Source organism: Phaethon aethereus, assembly GCF_964289735.1.
Source record: "Phaethon aethereus genome assembly, chromosome: Z".
In the NCBI taxonomy this organism is placed as follows: Eukaryota; Metazoa; Chordata; class Aves; order Phaethontiformes; family Phaethontidae; genus Phaethon; species Phaethon aethereus.
The window spans coordinates 13,547,217-13,565,939 of record NC_138577.1 but is presented as its reverse complement, the minus strand read 5'-3'; positions in this window follow the sequence as shown (position 1 = coordinate 13,565,939).

Here is an 18,723-nt window from a genome sequence, read left to right as displayed (position 1 = left end):
GAATGCTCCTCCTTCAGGAGGAGCAAGAGCTTAAGGAAAGCTTCACAAATCAAGGTCTTAGCATAGGTGCTGTGCATCACTACTGAAGGAGCTCCACTCCCTCCACTGAAGGCATGTCAAGACTGGGAGAGAAGCTTCTAACATCGGCATGGAAGGTAAATGCTGCCCATGACTTCCTATATTAGTCTTTGCAATGTTTTTCACACGAGGGAACTTTTTTGCCTGTGAGCTGAGAGTGTTTCAGCAGCAGTCATCAAGGATCAGGAAAAAAAGAAAAATCCAAAACATAGTGTCACTGTCACCTCATAAGAGGTGACATAAACTTTAGGTTAGAGGTTTAAGACATAAACTGTCCACAGTAAATGAACAGCATGACCATAAGAGAAGGCACAATTAAGGGGATACATTTTATCCTATGAAGATGAGAAATAAGCTGCAATTTTCCCTGCTGAATGAGGTGCACTTGGATTTCTGCCCCTTGTTTTCTATACACTGTACATTTGAACTCTTGCTAGCAAGATATTTAAATAACTCAAGAAGTTGTTTAAGTGGCATTTTTGGATTGTACTGTGCAATTAATAAATTGCAATTACCACAAAATAGCCTGGAACTCATACGGAACTGAGGTGTCTATGCACATATAACACTAATAATACAGTCTCTGATTTGAGATGAGTATGACTTGTGAATTATTTATAAAATTCTCTGTGATACTCAGGTATATCTTGTATGTAACTCCGCACAGACATGCATAAACCTGCGCTTGTTTAGCCTGGAGAAGAAGAGGCTGAAGGGAAACCTTATCACTCCCTACAGCTACATGAAAGAAAGTTGTAGTGAGGTGAGTGTTAGTCTCTTTTCCCAAGTAACAAGTGATAGGACGAGAGGAGACAGACTCAAGTTGTACCAGGGGAAGTTTAGATTGGATATGAGGAAAAATTTCTTCACCAAAAGGGTTGTCAAACATTGGAACAAGCTGCCCAGGGAAGTGGTGGAGTCACCATTCCTGGAGGCATTTAAAAAAGGTGTAGATGTGGTGCTTAGAGACATAGTTTAGTGGTGGACTTGGCAGTGTTAGGTTAACAGTCGGACTCGATGACCTTAAAGGTCTTTTCCTTCCAACCTAGATGATTCTATGGTTCGATACTAATAACATTTAAAAGCCAAACCCTATCCCTAGCCATACCTTATGTGTAAGTTCAAAGGAGTTATGCTACCAAGGCAGTGAACACCAGATTGGACTTCCATGCAGGTGGAAAATTTGCACACCTCTTCATAAAAAAAGTTGTCTTGCCAGAGGTAATGGCCATTCCTGCTGTCAAAGCTAAACCCTGATACAGAAAGATTGTCAACTACAGGTTTAACATAAGACCTTGAGTAGACTCACTGGTTTCAAATTAGGTATATCCTTAGGGATATTGCTGGGTTAAAATGGAGGTCAACAATGATTTTTAAATTTCCTTTCCTTTGTTTATATATTAACAAATAAACTAAGTATAAGATCATACAATATTCATGGCAAAATACATTTCTTTCTACAAAGGTGCAGCATATAGTGCTGTATACCAGTACACTGGATGTCAGGTATCTTAAAAAATTACTCAGAAGAAACAGAATAATGTACAGGAGAAAATTGCAAAAGAGATTGGGATTTGCAGGACTTCAAAGAAACCAAGGTAATAAACTTAGTGCTCCTAACCAGCTACACATCTCTGAGGTTACTCAGCATCCATTTTTCCTGGAGCAGAACCAGACAGTGTTCAGCACTCAAAGCTATTCTGAACCTAGATTGCACCTTTCAATACTCACCTTTTCCTCTGTAAGTCCATTCAAAAATATTTACAACAGTGGGAAGAGACTGATTTACAGAACACATCACCAGAACTTCTGCCAGCCTCAGCATCTTCAAAAACTTTCAGATTAATTATTTTGAAATTAACTATTTCATACATTAACGCAAAGCTTCCCTTGAGAACATCTCCCTTGTATTCATGTCTATGAAGTGTTTCTGTAAGAAATTACTGGTGAAAATATTCATTGTCATTCCCTTAACTTTCTCTGCACCTACCTTCTGTGTTAGGTTTGCTTTTTAATTCTGAATCTTTGGGAAAGTCTGCTTACAAATTTTGAGATAAATCAATGAAAATATTAAATAAGGACTCACTTCAATTCACTTCTAAACTGAAGCTGGGAAAAGCATATTTGAACCCAAATGGTGAGTATTTCTGATTCTAGAAACCTGAATCGAGTCTTTGTGAGAAAATCGCTTTGTGACCTCACAACAATAAATTAATTACTGTTGCTTGTCAGGGAAAATATTGTCTGTGGTTTTTTAGAAAAACAAGTTCCACTGAACTGGGCCTTTTCTTTAGATGTACTGAAAATTGCCCTGAAACAATAAATCAGCCTCTCCCAAAAGGTTTCAACTGTAATCAGCAGTGTAGAATGAGGTAGTGTCTCAAGGTTATTGAAAGGTATACTGGTTATTAAAAAGCATGATGAGGTTTAAATCATTGCCATAATGGATGTGCTTTAGAAGATGTCATAAATGATTTTGATTACACTCAACTCCCGTTTCAGACCACTCTACTCTCACTTTCTGTGTAAACAGGCAATGCAGGAAGCCTGCTCAAACTGATCTTTTTCTTTGCAAACTATAATACCCTACTTCAAAACCTCAGGAAGGTGATTTCAAAACTTTTCAGCTGTTCAGGAACCCAGACTAATCCGCTGAAATCTACTGACCTCACATATGGAAAATAACCAAGTAGGAACTAATGTGTATATCCTCTTTGAACTTCCTCTTACAAATTTCAGACTTAAGAAAAAAGCTGAAAAGGAAAAGCATTCTTTCCTATAAACATTAAGCTTTACAATACCATTCACTTTCCGTTCTCAAATTAAACTGGAGCACACGTTTTGTTATGGTTTTAAATTGTCTGCAGTAATAACACCTTCCCCCCTTCTAAAATGTAGAAGGCAAAGCATATCCAGGATCATAATGTTTGGGGTTGTGTTAAACCATTTAGGAAGTCTGCAGAAACTGGACTCCCACAACTGCTTTGCATTGACAGGAGAATAGGTTCCTGAAAGGGCACAAGAGGTCTTTTGTTTTGGGTTGTTTAAGATGCAGAACAAAGGAAACTCTTTGACAACAAACAAGCCTTAACAGACCTTAGAAACAACCAGGGTAAAAAAAAAATCTTTCTCTTACAGGATATGAAAGAAACAAATTTCACTGCATTCCTCAAGCTTCCCATGTTTTTTCCCAGGCACCACCTGACATGTTCCCAAAGCCACAGAGGAATCCATCCTAAAAGATGAGTGCATTCAGCCCCTGACCACTCCACCATATCTCTTAGGAAGAGCATTGCACACGTTTTTCCAAAGTTCAGCTTCCTGGATATTGGTGCCCTGCTAACTTTCAGCAGACAGTTTTCCTTCCATAATGCACAGCTTTCTCCTGTAAAGTGTGATATCTTTTGCTGAATGCATACTTTTCCAAACAGATTTCTTTTCCTGAAAGATCAAGATTTCATTTTTTTGTTTTTGATACATTCATAGAGACCAGTTGGGTGTCCTGAGATTTCTCTGCATCATATTTTCATTGTTTTGTAAAAGCCTTTTGCTGCTGCTCTCTTGTCTCTGGGGTTGGTCCTACATGACTGAAATGAGTGGGAGTTTTGCCACTGAATTGTATGGGAGTAGAAACAGTTGCTCAAAGCAAGGTAAGCTTGTCAAAGACCAATTCGGTCTTCTTTCTCAGCAACTAATGCACTTACTCTTCATATTAACTGGTTTTGTTTACAGCATACATTCTGATTTCTAGTAAGCATATAGTGAAATGCTGGGAAACACCACACGTTTTCAAACTCAGTATCTTTTTTATAAATTAAATACATAACTAAAAATAGGGAATTTTATAAAATTATTCTTGACTTCCATCTCCTGAACAGGATTTCAGGCAAGTGAAGAAATCTGCTATTCACATTTGAAGTGTATTTGGACTGACAGAAAGTTTTCATCCATAAATTCATCCCCCGTAATGCAAAATTCATCACTACATCACCTTTGTTTTCTCTCTATTTTTATAGGAACTAAAAAAATATATTTGTTATCAATAGATGGAACTAAGGTGAGTGACAGTCACATAAATGCGCTGGAGCATGGAGGGAGCCATGTGCCTTACAACATTTGCCATGTCACGTACATGTAGCCAGAACAGATGTACATGCTCAATTCCTCACGTGACTAGAAGCGCTAGCATGGCTCTGCACTCCTAAAAAATAGCTGGCATTCTTCTTGACCTACTGACCTCCTCTGCAACCAGAAAAAACTGCCTTTCAGCATATGTTTCAAGAAGCAAATTAATGATTTCTCCAAGATCTGAAGATGGGCAGCCCCAACACTTCTAAAGACTCAAGGCCTAGTTTGCAGCTAACCCTTACACCAGCACCTTTCTCCATTCATAATGATACATAAATAAATATATATTCATGTGTCTCTTTTGCAGGGTCTGTGACATTGATGGAGTCATGAGACAAATCCACCAAAAAAAGGCAAATCTCATGTACTCGTGTCATGAGGGCTGCATTGATGCAAAGTACAGGGCAATGGCCTGAATTTACAAAACCATGACTGAAGGGAATGGGAGAGAAATGGCACCACAGCTGCCAGTTCTGTCTCCTGTACTATCAAACTCTCATGAGGAGTCTCCATGAAAAACACAAGCTATGACAGAGCCAACCATGATGGATTGATGATGAATCTCATTTTTATGTACTTTTGGTAAAATGAAGCCGTGAAAATTTTAGCTATGCAAGACATGACCCAGAAAGGCTGCATAAGATGACACTGGAATGCAATCAGCTTTCTCAAGATGAAAGGGTAGCATTTGAAAGTATTTGTATATCTCAATCCAAGGCAAGGAACAAGCAGTAGATGGACAACGCACAGCACTCAGAAAGCCATAAGGTTGTGCACAGATGTGTAATTTTTTCCAAGGCAGATACTATTTGCTTGCCAGCTTCACCACTGCATAGTAATAGAGCACAATATACTCCTCGTTATCCAGGAGGAAGCAGTTAAGGACATGTTAAACCACCTGGACACCCACAAGTCTATGGGGCCTGATGGGATCCACCTGAGAGTACTGAGAGAGCTGGCGAAGGAGCTTGCCAAGCCACTCTCCATCATTTATCAGCAGTCCTGGTTAACAGGGGAGGTCCCAGAAGACTGGAGGCTTGTCAGTGTGACACCCATCTACAAGAAAGACTGGAAGGAGGATCCTGGGAACTACAGGCCTGTCAGCCTGACCTCTGTACCGGGGAAGATTATGGAGTGGTTGGTCTTGAGAGTGCTCACAGGGCATGTGCAGGACAACCAAGGGATCAGGCCCAGCCAGCATGGGTTCATGAAAGGCAGGTCCTGCTTGACCAACCTGATCTTCTTCTATGACCAGGTGACACACCTAGTGGATGAGGGAAAGGCTGTGGATGTTGTCTACCTGGACTTGAGTAAAGTCTTTAACAGTGTCTCCCACAGCATTCTCCTGGAGAAACTGGCGGCTCGTGGCTTAGACAGGTTTACTCTTCACTGGGTGAGGAACTGGCTGGATGGCCGAGCCCGGAGAGTTGTGGTAAATGGCGTTAAATCCGGCTGGCGGCCGGTCACAAGCGTTGTTCCCCAGGGCTCGGTTCTGGGGCCAGTCTTGTTCAATATCTTTATAGATGATCTGGATGAGGGGATCGAGTGCTCCTTCAGTAAGTTTGCAGATGACACCAAGTTGGGTGGGAGTGTTGATCTGCTGGAGTGCAGGAAGGCTCTGCAGAGGGATCTGGACAGGCTGGATCGATGGGCAGAGATCAACTGTATGAGGTTTAATAAGGCCAAGTGCAGGGTCCTGCACTTTGGCCACAACAACCCCATGCAACGCTACAGTCTTGGGGAGGAGTGGCTGGAGAGCTGCCCGGCGGAAAGGGACCTGGGGGTGCTGGTTGACAGCCGGCTGAACATGAGCCGGCAGTGTGCCCATGTGGCCAAGAAGGCCAACAGCATCCTGGCCTGTATCAGAAATAGTGTGGCCAGCAGGAGTAAGGAAGTGATTGTGCCCCTGTACTCGGCACTGGTGAGACCGAAGCTTGAATCCTGTGTTCAGTTTTGGGCCCCTCACTACAAGAAGGATGCTGAGGTGCTGGAGCGTGTCCAGAGAACGGCAACAAAGCTGGTGAGGGGTCTGGAGCACAAGTCTGATGAGGAGCAGCTGAGGGAACTGGGGTTGTTCAGTCTGGAGAAGAGGAGGCTGAGGGGAGACCTTATCGCTCTCTACAACTACCTGAAAGGGGGTTGTGGCGACGAGGGTGTTGGCCTCTTCTCCCAAGTAACTAGTGATAGGACAAGAGGAAATGGCCTCAAGTTGCGCCAGGGGAGGTTTAGATTAGATATTAGGAAAAATTTCTTCACTGAGAGGGTGGTCAGGCATTGGCACAGGCTGCCCAGGGAGGTGGTGGAGTCACCATCACTGGAGGTGTTCAAAAAACATGTGGATGTGGTGCTTCAGGACATGGTTTAGGGAACACAGTGACGCTGGATTAATGGTTGAACTTGATGATCTTGAAGGTCCTTTCCAACCTTAGTGATTCTGTGATCTGTGATTCTGTAATTTTAGAATCATCTGATCATATCAGCATGTATGAGACAGTAAACCTCACTCGCTACAGGAACCAGTGCAAATGTAAGAGACTTGCTAATATTGAGATACTTCAAACTAGACTTCCTGGTCTGTGACAGAACAGGAACTTTGTGGATACAAGAAATGTAAAATTGGCCGTGTTTATGTTGATTTACTGAGACAAAATCTCTTTACAATTGTGAAAATATTGGGAATTTACAAGTTTCAGAAGTGGTGGGAAACTTGTGACCAGCCAGAGCCAAGGAGTCCCACAGGAACCTGCTTCTTGGTCCAGAGGACCAGACTGCTTCTGCAGTCCTCTGGTCAGCATCCCATAGCATGAGTTCGGCATAACACAACATCCAGTTCCAACCAGTGCATGCCTGGGCCAGTCAAAGGCACAGTTCCCTACTTCTTCACTTTCTATAGTTATAATACAAGATTTTAAACACTAAAAACTACAGTCTATGATCTAACTTGTCAAACCAAATTAATCCCTCAGGTGTCCTGCACGACCTGGACTTTGAAACAGATGACAAAGATCCAGGGCTCAAACTTCTGTTCTGTGGTGGCTACAACGCAGCCTGGACTCTCAGGCAGGTAAAGCAACTGACTGTCTGCCCACTTTTCCCTTTCTTGGTTTTATGGACCGAGCAGTGGTGGTTCCCAGAACCCACCACCACACCAATTTCATTTTTCCTTCTCTGCCCCTCCCTGTATTGACAGGTCCCCAGGCCTGCTGACAGGAGATCTCAATGCTGCTGATGTTCAGTTCCTGTCAAAGAAAGTGGCCATAGTTTAATCCTACGGTTCAAAAATGTCCTTCATGCATGGATTTAAGAGGAAGCAAAGGACATACTATTCCCACTGTTATCATTGAGATCCCACATTAGATGACAGGGCTGTAGCTGACTGATGAACAGCCCTTCTGCCCTCTCCATCACATGAAGGGATATCTGTCTGCATATGAATTTTTTTTAACATGTTTGTCTCTCATTTCTTGGCAACTACAGCCCAGCAACCTTTAAATAAAGTCTTGTTTGATACAGCCCCTCTTTAGAGTAACAATAGGGAATAGGAGCACATGAACTCTGCTACTCAGCTATAATGGCTTTACTTGTTTCTGAGCAGCGACTGACAGTAACTGTATATTACAATACACATTTTGTCAGAGTCCTTTTTTCAGTCTCATTGCATACAAAACTTAAGTCTAAAGTGCTTCACTGTGCCTTAGACAAATTTTTCAGAACTTACTTCTGTGGCTGAGAGTAACTCGGGACAAATCTGCCAGAGTCTTTCTGACAATGGGAATAAACCTCGTCAACCAGCATGAATCTCTTATAACAAGATGTTTTGCATCAGTTGGCAAAAATCAAACCTTTCTTGCAGTGATTCAGTGATGGATGCCCATATTGGGAGTGATTTGAACAGGGGCAGGGAGGTGGGAATAGAGGCCTCATCATTTCTTCAATGCTTCAATTTTTCAAGTTTTCAGCTTTCAAGTGGGGGGGCGGGTATGCTTAATGAAAAGCTATGCTGACCCATGATAGTACCATAGAATCGGCCCACACTGACTTTCAGCCAGGAGCCAGGGAGGAGCATTCATTTTACACATTTTCTAGCCTGGTGACTTGACAGTGACTGCACCATCGATTTGTTGGCCTTCATCCTGCAATCACTGTCCCAATATCAGCAGACCATAAAAAACAAGTAGCAGTTCTAAGTGTAGTCTCAGCAGGAGGAGCTGTCAGGCTTTACCCTGCAGAGCCCCTCAGAGCTGAAATATGCATGGCCTCCTCTGCTTCATCTGTTGTGTGGGTAAACTCAACATTTCACTTCCAGCACTATCAGACTTGGACTTTTGACAAGTATTTGCCTGCAATATTAAGGCAAGATCCTGTTGATTTTAGCAATTTTCCAGCCTTGTTTGTTTTGGCATCATGAAGAAGTCCTACCAGCAGTGGCGATCTGATACCATCTCTGAAATATCCCTCGTTATCAGAGAACACTGCGGTCAGGGAATAGCAATTGTGCGAAGGCAAGCACTTCCTCTCCCTGCCTCCATTCCAGCTCTTGGAATAATTTTCATGCCAAAGGTAACAAGAGGATGCATACACTGAAATGCATCAACATTTGCTCATAGTGTTCTCATATTGTTCAGCAAACTGTTCTCTTTGCATGTACAGAAATACCTTCCTAAGTAACTTCCTAAAAGAGTTAAATTGTGTTTGCATCAGCTGAAAATAATACTTTCTTCATTCACACAGCAAGGTGTGAAAAATGCACATGAACTGAATGCTCACAGAATCCACTTGATGACAAGCTATGAGTTAGCTCTCACCTGGAGAAGCACTGTGTGCAAAGAACACCTTGCTGACAAAGACTGATCACTGACTCTGTTCATGCTTATCAAGCTCTATTCTGGTAACAAAACCTATGTTTCTGCTATGGTTTTTCTGATCAGAGACCAGCAAAACACCCACTTGTTGAACAAGAAATGCATTCCATATGCAGAGGAGGCCCAGAAGCACAAGGGGCTGGTCCCAGCCTTACTGGAATCAGTAGGAAAATTCCTCCTGAACATTTCAAGCCTGCTGGGACAGGCTCCAGAGCAAGACAGTGGGGTAGATGAGACAGGACTTCTCCCTTTAATCTGCCAAGCCTTCACTGCTGACAAATGTAAATGCAACAGCAAGAGCCATATGTACTCTTAGACGTCATGCTGAATTGTCATGACCAACTGCCAAAAAGGACATCTTGTAATTCACTGAGTGATTATTTGACATATAGTAAAATGGCCAATGACTTTTTGTTTTTCAATTAAAAGACATTTATGCCACATCTGTATAACTACATAATAAAGGGACAGGGCATGAGCTTGAGTGTCAGGCTGCTGATTACCTGGGCTAACTCAGTGTCAACACATCTCAGCCCAGGCCAACCGCCACCTCTCAGAGAAAGGTATGAGTGAAATTGCACCTTATATGTCTCCCTCGTCTCAAAAAAGTCGCCCAGTGCTTTCCTGCAGGATTTGGCACCCTCAAGCACCCTGGATGCCTTCACATCCTACATGCACAGACCACAGGTATGGTCTCATGCAGTGATATTACTCCACCAGTGGCCCATAACATAGTCCTCACTTTAGTTCAGGCACTTGGAGATGGAAGGAAAAAACAGAGAAAATAAATAATGACTATGTTCAAGGCTGGTAGGACCCTGTATGGGACCCGGAGAGATACAGAACCAAGTGACACACGGATTAAGTGCATATGTAGTGATCTCAGGACAAGAGCACAGAGGGTCATTCTGCTTTATTTAGCAGTATAAAGGTAACCCAAGTCTTCTATCTATGGAAAGAAGAGGAATTAAAGTTATAAAGGATGTTCAAACCACCTACCTTTTTCCATTTAAGTTTGTTCTTCCTAATTTCAGTACTTCTATGTTAACACACATTTATGTAACACTTTCAAAAGCATCCTCTTTGCTTCAGCTGTGACATATTCTACTACTTTCACTAGCATTTGTTGCAAAATTCAGCTTCTTCCTGCCCCTGTGTTTTGGCTCTTTTCTTTTTTCTTCATTCCCCCTTTTTTTTTCTTTTACTAACAGAATAAATACACTCAGAAGCTACAGTTTGATGTAATATGACCTACTCTTTCTATGTTTTCTAGCATATAGACTGAGGGCTGAAAATACAACTAAGGTCAACACAGTTTTCAGTGAAAAGTACAGGAGTTGTATGTTCTGTTTTATAAAAGCACCAAACTAAACAATTTGTTTAGTTCCTGCCAGGAATAAGCCCCTATCTTTCCACAGCTTTGCAAACATTTTGAGCTGTCTCTGTAACATGCCATGGCAGTGCTTGTGTGCCAGCCTCCTTGAGCCTGACTTTTTTGTTAAATCCTGTCCTGAGGACAAATGGGTAAAAATCCTGTGTTCTGGCATGAAGGGTTTGTGCTCTGACAGTGTGAGGAAAGGTGAACAAAAATTGCCTTATAAATGAAAGAGGAAAGGAAAGGATTTCAGTTAATTAGAGGCAGACCCACTCTCAAGCCTAATCTCTGAGCTCAAGTAATTCCTAATTATAAAATTCCTCAAAAGATAAGTGTTCTGTATGTAACTCAGTTCATAGTGCAGCCTACAACAACCATTGTTGAAACACAGAACAGACCTTGAATTAAAGCAGTGTTTTGGATGAATAACTGTCAGAGGGAATCAGAGAAAACCTTATAAATGGCTGGAAAGGCCAAAGGAAGAAGTGAACTCCAGAGCTGGGAGCATGTGGAGGAAGAGATGTCTCATTATATAGTCATGACCTCGAGCTATGTGTGAGGATTTCTTGCTTCCAAACTAAAGCTAACTTCCTGCTTGTGGGTGAGGAGTGTTAGAGAAAAAGGACAAACACATAATTAAACAGCATTTCCTTCCTCTTCTCCCTTTCTGGTATTTCTGGACTTGAACTGCTATTTAATTTGGTCCTTCTTGCTGAGCCAACAGGTAAAACATATGATATCCAAAAAATATAAAAGCAGTTCCTCCCATCTCAGCTTGTTTATGTATCATTCAAAAGCTTCACCTTTTTTCGTAAGACTGCATTAGACAACATAATGGTAAAGCTTTTTTTTTTTTTCCCCTTCTGGAGAGATAAATATAGCTTGACATCTGTTTTGTTTAGACTGCTGATAGTGCTGTTAGTATGCAGGTTTCTTAGTCTCCTCTTTATTTATCCAATTTAATATATAATAAATAGTAGAAGTCTTTAAAATAGAAAGTTCACTGGTTTAAAATTGCATTGCTGCTTCTGCTTCAGACTCAGACTCAGAACAGAAAGCTTGAAGGGGCAACTTCTGGCTTACTCAACACTTGTGTCATTCAAGCAACAACAGAAGGACTGTGCGATGAAAATCAGGAGGGAGTTTTGTAAGAAGAGACTTGGGAGTGGTGTAAGGTAAAGAAAAGCTTAAAAGAAACATTTCAGAGATTTATAATTATTTTATAATACAGCTGAGAGTTTGCTGGAAGTTCTTGATTTAAGGCAACAAAAATGATTGCCAGTCTCCAGAAAATGGGGAATGAACATCCTCAGTATTTGCTCCTGCAGCACGCCACCAGAGATTCCCTGTAGCAATGACTGGCCAACAACTGGAATTCAAAAAGATGTTTTGCAACAAACAAGCTTTAATCTTTATTTTCTTCTATAGCCTCCATGGGGCTGATGCAGAAACAATATGTGTTCCCTGTAGACACGCTTCTGGGATTCCCAGACTTCCCTTGGATTTCATTCATTTCCCTACCACCTACCCTCTTCGGAAATGAGAACACCTTGTGAACTCCTTGGGAAAAATGGAGGAAAGCTGTTGTGAAGCTTGCTTGTCATGATCCAGCTTCTGCATTGGAGAGAAACTAGAAAAACCTCTGGAGTATAATCAGGTCTGGTTTTAAAGCCTAAGCGTATCATGTTTAGTTGAAAAAACTCCCACTGAGTGTGTATTGACCACAAACATCAGGCCATTAGTCTGAAAGAGACAAGCTACATTTTACCTCATTATCTCTGAGAATAAAAAGCTATATAAATTTTGGCAAACACAGCCAGATATTTTTTAGTGTCTCTTTAAATCTTGCTTAATATATAAATGACACTTGAAAGTACTTTTTATTGCAGTTGGCATTTTACCTAAGGTCATAACAAGTTGCTTCCCTAGTAAAATGTCTTTTTTCCTAACCACAAGGATTTAATTCAGACTCCCAGATTTACTCAAAAAAAAAAAAAAAAAGAAAGTTTAAGTGTTAAAGCAACCCTCCGGGAATAAGAAATAGGATTTCCCATCGAAGAGAAAGCAGTCACTTCAGTGTGCTGAACTGGCAGGACACCAAGGCCTGTAATACTTCATACAGACAGCTTTCCGACACAATCCGTGAAAGAAAAGCTCACTTTTTCAGCCATTGAGGTAATTATGATAACAGCAAACTATAAACAAAAAGAAAACAAACCAAAGGAAGTCTTCCTGCTAAGACATGAGGTGTCACATTATTTACTGGGAAAGGGCAAAAATAAAAAGGCAGCACATGGCAGTGTACAAGTAGACAGAGGCTCTCCACAGTGCAGAGCCTTGTGCCTGCATATGCACTGCAGGACGCATTTAACGCCAGAGTTGATTCCCATTAAGCTTTCCACGACTGGTGTGCAGAAAGAAGGGGATATTTGTTTTGAACAATGGGACTAGAATCTGGTCCCAGCAGAAACAATTTAGAACCCAGTATTTACCTGTACATAGAAAATCACCTTATAATTTAGCCAGTGGCAATCTGGCAGCTTGTTTAGACCATTTCCTCCATGGGGCTCTCTCGCTGCCATCAAAATGAAATGGTGAATCTCAGTCTGTTTTTGCAATTGCTTTCTATACCTTACAGCTGTTCTTCTTTTCAGGCTCTAGTTTGGCTTTTGCATTTCTAATGTAACCTTCTAGCAAAAGAAATCCAGTAATTAGCAAGTCACACAATCTATAGAGTGGTTCCTGCACCCTGCACAAACTCTTCCTGCATATGTGCATACCTTTCAACTGCGCTTCTCTGAAGCTGCAATTTCTGCCCGGGAACTGCGGCATATACACAGAGTAGGAAACCCTCTCCTACTGTGTGTATGGATCTTTAAAAGCCCTGTGGTGCATTTAACAAAGGTAATTAGGAATTGAAGCCAGCTGGGTTTTAGGCACCTGGCCAACACCAGCACTCTTGAAATCCCACTTGGTGTTTATTTACAACCTGCAGCTCCTAAACACCTTGGTAATCTGGCACTATTTATGCCAAAGAGAATATTTTGCTGAAACATTGCAAATCCACTGGTTTGGTTAACAAAGGTAATGTACGTATTGGGTTTTATACCTATTGCGTACCTACACGAGTTCAAATGGTGCAAAGCTATTCCCAGTGTCCGGCCTAGGAGCTAAAGTGACAGGTTACAAAGATTTAACCTACAAACATGAGGTCAGACAGTGGCAACTAGATTGGATGCCCATGGCAGCACACGGCCACGCTCCACCACTGTGTTCACTGTGCCTGTGAAATCCGGGAATCCCACCCCAGAGAAAAGCTGAATTTCATGCAGGCAATTTTTCTAAGAAGAGACATTTAAGATGTGCCTCAGGCACACAGACTCAATGCCAAAGCACTTTGGCCTTTCTGAATCCCCTGCGGGGAGCTGCTGGGACAGTGCACACAGCCTTTACTGCTGACTGGCACCAGGCAAAGCAAGAGCCTGTCCAGCTCCGGTTCAGACACATTGCCACATGAAAGAAAGTGGATGAGCCGCAACCGCCCTGGCCTCATGTGATATACATAAGGAGAGGAGGGCTCCTAACGTACTTCCCCTTATCCTCTTTGCAAAGGCCAAATACGTGTTCCCCATGCCTTTGTAGGAGATTTCTAACCCAGCAGTTCTAGAATAAAATTATAAATTCCAGATTGTTTCAAACCATCAATGAACCTGTCCTTGCCACTATTGTCCCAACAAGAAAATGTTTAACTACCTATAAAGCACAAGCTGAAAACACAGTTTCTCCTATTAACATTTTTGATGCAATGCCCACTTGGAGTCAGAAGAATGCTGTATAATTCTCCAGACGAAGGAGAAACCACAGTCATTTGACTCTGAATGTTTCCTTCTTCCTGTAGCTCTTGTGTACATTTCTTAGCTCATATCCCTAAAAGTTTTTGGTTTTATTTTCAATACCTACATTCCCCTTCACCTACCCACCTACCCTCCTCATCACGTAATAGTTTTCCTTTCCTAGCTTCCCCTCTAGAGGATAGTGCCAAGAATGTACTCCCTGCACAATTTGTATCAGCTTTTATTTGCTTTTCAGTTTTGTTTTTTTTTATATTTTACAATTGTACATTCCAGTCATGTAGATTCTTTACACCCCTTCATTATTTATACTGAGTCCCAGTTATTACAGATCATTCATTTGATGGCCTCCATAGGCTCATGTACTTCTTCTCTGCTGTGGAAAAAATGAATGAGCTCTTCAGAGCAATTCCTCTGGATGGTCCAGATTGCTTCTGTTCTCTTCCAAAATCATATTGGAATTATTTCTTTTAGTCTCTTGCTGCTGGGCCTTCACTTCGTTATAGTGGGGTTTTGACACATTGTGGTATGGGAGAATATCTGGTTTAGAAGTTCATCTTCTGAGGATTACCTCTGAAGGCAGCAGTCTTGATTCAGCACCTCATATGATTCCCTTTTGCCCCAGGACGCTTCAGTCCGACCTGCAATTCTGAAAACTTTTACTCCTGCTGACTGAACTATTATCCATGCTTTGCCTTTAACTTACAGTATGTCTTCATAAGGAATTTCAAAAACCATTAATAAACAAGCATTAACTGATCTAATACAAGCACAGAGAATGTCACAGTGTTAATATCTTCAAAATTTATGGTCTGCTTGATAAAAATGAAAGCTGATACTGACATTTATAGCTGAAAATGTCTTCTCTAAATCAGGCAAGTTGAAGTCTGTTTTTTGCATTGGTCAATGAAATGGTATATGCGCGTATACCTACACTGGCTCTTACAGCGTTCAATACTGATTATTTCTTTCTACCAGTGAGAGTTTAGTGTCTTTACCGGGTAACTCCTGCCTTCCTAACTCAGTCCATCCTACACTTTGCGGGTAGGAGGATGTGGGTGGATGGAGTGATGGGGGAACACAACACCCCTTGTTCACTCCTGGCCCCAGAAGGCTTTGCAGAGACTGAGTGTGCAAGTGTTTTCTACAGTCTCTCTCCCAAGATCCCTACAGCACTGGTAGAGGAGTTAATAGGGCTGCAACACAGCGAGGAGAAGTAGATTCCCAGGAAAAAGCCAGGTGTGGGAAATAGTGAGTTCCAAATCAGCTTCAGAGGGGGATTACCGAATAGCTCCCTCAATAAGGTTTTAAAATTCAATTTGTGTTATGTATTAGAAAATACAAACATACATGCATGTTTATATTCTTTTTGGAATGGTGTGTATGGAGAGTTTGTCTTCACATATGAACCTGACCAGTCTCCACTCTGTGTCCCTTTCTCAGCCACTTTCTTTCTGCCCATGCAGCATTGTTATGCTATATCTCCTCTGCTCCTCCCCCAAATTTACCCAGCAGCACAGGGCAGATTTATGCAAGAATCACCAGCAGCCACCCCAGGAATCACCAGCTTATTGCACACTGGCTACTCTGCAGTAACCATGTAGGAGAGGGTCCAGACCCCATACAGCTATATATTTTACTTTATACCTCTTGGTATAGTTGGACCTATACCATAGACCATCCAACAAACACCACCCTGATGGCAGGAAAAGGCTTGTGGAATGCAGCTTGGGCGATGCAGAGGGCATTGGCTGACAATGCCTCATGATTTTCTAGTTCTGGGGGGAGGTTTCCAGCAGGAGGGGTATGGAGCCAAACCTCATGGCGCGGGAGACTCTGTGGAGGACTCAGTAGGAAGGGAGGTCCTCTCCGAGACCTCTGGGCAAAACGTACAGTCTGTCCTTTGGCACTGAGAAAGGAAAGACAAAGACACCCCATCTCCCATTCTGACGTCCATGGTTTAATTTCAGTGTTCATCTGTTCCAGGCGATTTTTATTCCCCCTCAGTGCTTGCAGGTTTTATTAGAAAAAAAACAACTCAAGAAATACTAAGTTAATTATTCAACATGCCTCGGAACGGAACCACAGTCCCATCTCTCTAGTTCTTCTGGCTTCAAGTCTGTTCCCTCAGCTGCTTTGAATTTTCAGATGGTCTTAGCCAATTATGAAGATATAAAGTGATGCAAGGATTTTAAACTCTTTTTAGAGAAAATTTAATTGAAGTGCTTGTTTCTATAAAGCTAAGAAACAAACACTCAGGCACCTGCTTCAGACAAAATAAACAAATGAGGTACAGTGCATCAAGCCTTACAAGATTTAACTTAGGTCTTTATAAGGTGTAAGCAGGACATTGTAAACCAACTTCCCTTGCTAAAATTCCCAAGTAGGAATTTTATGTGGCTTGTTATTAAATGTTTAGTCTGAATAAGATGAAGGAAGAACAGAGTAGACACATTTTCTAAATGAGGCCTGCAAAAGACTTGAATCACTTTATTTCTCATGCATCATGAACTGGTCAAAAAAGGAGAGAAAAGTCAGAACGGAAGCTCTTAGGACAATATTATGAACAGCACTTCAATTCATTACAGAAACCCTTGCTATATTACTCACACAAGGAAAATGCCACTGGATCCCTTACAATAGTATCTGTCTGATTTTACTGCACTTATCACGATTAGTGCCTCTGTACAATCTGCTACAGAGACAGTCCAGTTGTTTTTCTATGTAGTAAAGAAGCTGATTGCAATTCACAATTCTGCTTAGACTTGAACTCAGCTAAGTTAAAGGGTCTGCCGTTCCCTGTCGTTACTCTTGGCTCAAATGCAATGCTTTTCTGCTCCATCAGAGCCTGGTCTGGCAGATTTAAAATAAAATAATGCAAAAAGTACTTGCTTAATGTACTGTTTCTCCAATTTTTTCAATAGCTGGGTGGCCATTTGTCAGTAGGAGGCAGCGGGAATAATAGTTTGGTTTGTTGGGAGCACATTGTTTAGAAAATTTTTTAAATTAGAAACACATCCAGTGATTGGATGGACATGATTACAAATTAAAATGCATGTAAAAATATTATCCCAAATGGCCTGGTTCTCATTTGTATAGAGACTGGTTTTGTCCTCTACCAAGCAAGTTAAGACAAGGTTTTAAACTCTGGAATTATGCTCATTTGTTCTGCAGAACATGAAATGAGAGAGGCAGCAGTACCAACACTGTACTTGGCTAATAAGCTATAGGACTAGTTAGCAGATTCTTAACTGAAAAGAAAAGTTATTAACCTACTCACCAGCCTTGGTATTACTAATTCTACCAGTAGGTCACAGCCTTGTGTCAGCAATAAGCAACGAAGCCTGTGTTTTCTTGATATACCCACCGGAACAGGAAGATGTCAGGAAACAAACTTCATATGAGTTTCATACCAACCATCAGTTGGTGGTTGGTTTTTTTAGATACATACAGTTCTAAATATTAGAACAACTTCTTCAAGACAACTGAGCCACCGTCTTTGGATGGGTGAGAGTGATGATCCCATCTGCTTTCCTACAATTCCCACTGCTGCACCGCCAGTGTTGCCAATGCCAATAGTCCAAACCATGCTTGATAGATCAGTGTTTTGCATCTGGCAAAATCTTGCTCATTAAGAGGCACAAATCCCACCTTTGCCATCACATATACCGTGCCATTCTTGGGCTTCCCACTATCCCACCTGTGGCTACAAAGTGGAAAGTAAGTATAAATGACTGATGTAAACCTGCATTTTTAATCAGCTGAGTGCCTGTCCATTTAACAGCTTCCTTTAAATACTGCCTCCCATGTTCTCTACAGAAAATATCTTGAGGTTTGTTTTGAAAGTGTTTTGACAGCCATTCTGCTGAAATTAAATTACAAATGCACACATATATATACACACATATGTTTTCTTCTTTTTCCTTCTTCAGAATAAATAAATCAAAGCCCCAGGTCTACCTACAACTTTAATTTCTTCAGTGCAGCTAGCAAAGAAAAGAACAAATAAGGTCCCTCTTTTCAGTTATTTGTACACTTTTTAGGTGACCTCCCACACGTAATTTATAATATTCATGAAAATTGTCCTGACATTTTCCTATTCATTTATTAAACTCTGGGAGACCGTTACAGTTTCTAGCCATTAAACAGAAAGCCGCACCATTTCTCACACATTCCAAATGAAGCCAAAAAGATGCTGGCAAGCCATCAACTACAGAGCTAGTCTGTGAGACTATTTCCTAAAAAATGTGTTTTCCTTACATTAAGATGGTGTGAAGATTTCTAATTCTTGCAGAGAAACAAAAACAGCCTGTAAAAATCCAGCAACTCAGTAATATTTCAGCATTATGATCACAGTCAAAATGAAAATTCAAAAGCCTGGGCACCTTTCCACAAAAGTGAGTGCACTGAGTGCCGTCTGCAGGGATAG